This window comes from Bombus vosnesenskii, unplaced genomic scaffold, assembly GCF_011952255.1.
Source record: "Bombus vosnesenskii isolate JDL3184/JDL3185 unplaced genomic scaffold, Bvos_JDL3184-5_v1.1 scf7180000015234, whole genome shotgun sequence".
NCBI lineage: Eukaryota > Metazoa > Arthropoda > Insecta > Hymenoptera > Apidae > Bombus > Bombus vosnesenskii.
This window is the reverse complement of record NW_022883897.1, coordinates 11,685-14,605: the sequence shown is the minus strand read 5'-3', so window position 1 is coordinate 14,605 and position 2,921 is coordinate 11,685.

Genomic DNA, 2,921 nt, shown 5'->3' with positions numbered 1-2,921 from the left:
GAAGGAAATGACGGCCAGATTTCATCGAAATCGACGAAATCATCGCGATTTTCCAGCTATTTTGCATGTTTCGACGCTGAAACGGTAGCGCATTACATTTGCACCGTAAAATGGGGTTCAACGAGCGCTTATACGTCGAAATGTCTCCAACGGGAAGTAAATGACCGCTAGATTTCATAGAAATCGACGAAATCTTCGGGATTAGTGAGCTATTTTGCCTGCTGTGGACGCCTAAACGGTGGTGCATTGCATGTACAGTGTAAAAAGGAGTTCAACGAGCGCTTATACGTCGAAATGTCTCCAACGGGAAGGAAATGACGGCTAGATTTCTTCGAAATCGACGAAATCTTCGCGATTTGCGAGCTATTTTGCTTTTCTCGACGCTTAAACGATAGTGCATTACATTTGCAGTGTAAAATAGAGTTCAGCGAGCGCTAAAACGTCTGAATGTCTCCAGCGGGAAGGAAATGACAGTTTGTTTCCGTCAAAATCGACGAAATCTTCGCGATTTGCGAGCTATTTTGCTTGTCTCGACGCTTAAACGGTAGTGCATTAAATTTGCAGTGTAAAATGGAGTTCAACGAGCGCTTATACGTCTGAATGTCTCCAACGGGAAGGAAATGACAGTTAGTTTTCGTCAAACTCGACGAAATCTTCGCGATTTGGGAGCTATTTCGCTTGTTTCGACGCTTAAACGGTAGTGCATTGCATTTGCAGTGTAAAGTGGAGTTCAAACAGCGCTCAGACTTCGAAATACCTCCAACGAGAAGGAAATGACACTTTGTTCTCATCAAAATCGACGAAATCTTCGCGATTTGGGATCTATTTTGCTTGTTTCAACGCTGAGACGATAGTGCATTATATTTGCAGTGTAAAATAGAGCTCAGCGAGCGCTTAAACGTCGAAATATCTCCAACGGGAAGGAAATAACGGCCAGATTTCATCGAAATCGACGAAATCATCGCGATTTTCCAGCTATTTTGCATGTTTCGACGCTGAAACGGTAGTGCATTACATTTGCACCGTAAAATGGGGTTCAACGAGCGCTTATACGTCGAAATGTCTCCATCGGGAAGTAAATGACGGCTAGATTTCATAGAAATCGACGAAATCTTCGGGATTAGTGAGCTATTTTGCCTGCTGTGGACGCCTAAACGGTGGTGCATTGCATGTGCAGTGTAAAAAGGAGTTCAACGAGCGCTTAATCGTCGAAATATCTCCAACGGGAAGGAAATGACAGTTAGTTTCCGTCAAAATCGACGATGTCTTCGCGATTCTCCAGCTATTTTGTATGTTTCGACACTGAAACGGTAGTGCATTGCATTTGCAGTGCAAAATGGAGTTCAACGAGCGCTTAAACGTCGAAATATCTCCAATGGGAAGGAAATCACGGCTAGATTTCATCGAAATCGACGAAATCTTCGCGATTTGTGAGCTATATTGCTTGTTTCGACGCTTAGATGGTAGTGCATTGCATTTGCAGTGTAAAATGGTGTTCAACGAGCGCTCAAACGTCGAAATATCTACAACGAGGAGGAAATGACACTTAGTTTTCATCAAAATCGAAGAAATCTTCGCGATTTGCGAGCTAGTTTGCGTCTCGACGCTTAATCGGTAGTGCATTGCATTTGCACTGTAAAATGGAGTTCAACGAGCTGTTAATCGTCGAAATATCTCCAACGGGTAGGAAATGACACTTAGTTTTCGTCAAAATCGACGAGGCCTTCGCGAATAGCGAGCTATTTTGCTTGTTTCCACGCTGAAACGATAGTGCATTACATTTGCAGTGTAAAATGGATTTCAACGAGCGCTTAAACGTGGAAATATCTCCAACGGGAAGGAAATGACAGTTAGTTTCCGTCAATATCATCGCGATTTGGGAGCTATTTTGCTTGTTTCGGCGCTTAAACTGTAGTGCATTGCATTTGCAGTGTAAAATGGATTTCAGCGAGCGCTCAAACGTCGAAATGTCTCCAACGGGAAGGAAATGACGGCTAGATTTCATCAAAATCGACGAAATCTTCGCGATATGCGAGCTATTTTGCTTGTTTCGACGCTTAAACGGTAGTGCATTGCATTTGCATTGTGAAATGGAGTTCAACGAGCGCTTAAACGTCGAAATATCTGCAACGGGAAGGAAATGACGGCTAGATTTCATCGAAATCGACGAAATCTTCGCGATTTTTTTAGCTATTTTGCCTGTTTCGACGTTTAAACGGTAGTGCATTGCATTTGCAGTGTAAAATAGAGATCAAAGAGCGCTTATACGTCGAAATGTCTCCAACGGGAAGGAAATGACAGTTAGTTTTCGTCAAACTCGACGAAATCTTCGCGATTTGGGAGCTATTTCGCTTGTTTCGACGCTTAAACGGTAGTGCATTGCATTTGCAGTGTAAAATGGAGTTCAACCAGCGCTCAGACGTCGAAATATCTCCAACGAGAAGGAAATGACACTTTGTTTTCATCAAAATCGACGAAATCTTCGCGATTTGGGAGCTATTTTGCTTGTTTCAGCGCTGAGACGATAGTGCATTACATTTGCAGTGTAAAATAGAGTTCAGCGAGCGCTTAGACGTCGAAATATCTCCAACGAGAAGGAAATGACAGTTTCCGTCAAAATGAACGAAATCTTCGCGATTTGCGAGGTATCTTGCGTGTTTCGACGCTTAAGCCGTAGTGCGTTAGATTTGCTGTGTAAAACTGAGTTCAACGAGCGCTTATACGTCGAAATGTCTCCAACGGGAAGGAAATGACGGCCAGATTTCATCGAAATCGACGAAATCATCGCGATTTTCCAGCTATTTCGCATGTTTCGACGCTGAAACGGTAGTGCATTAAATTTGCACCGTAAAATGGGGTTCAACGAGTGCTTATACGTCGAAATGTCTCCAACGGGAAGTAAATGACGGCTGGATTTCATA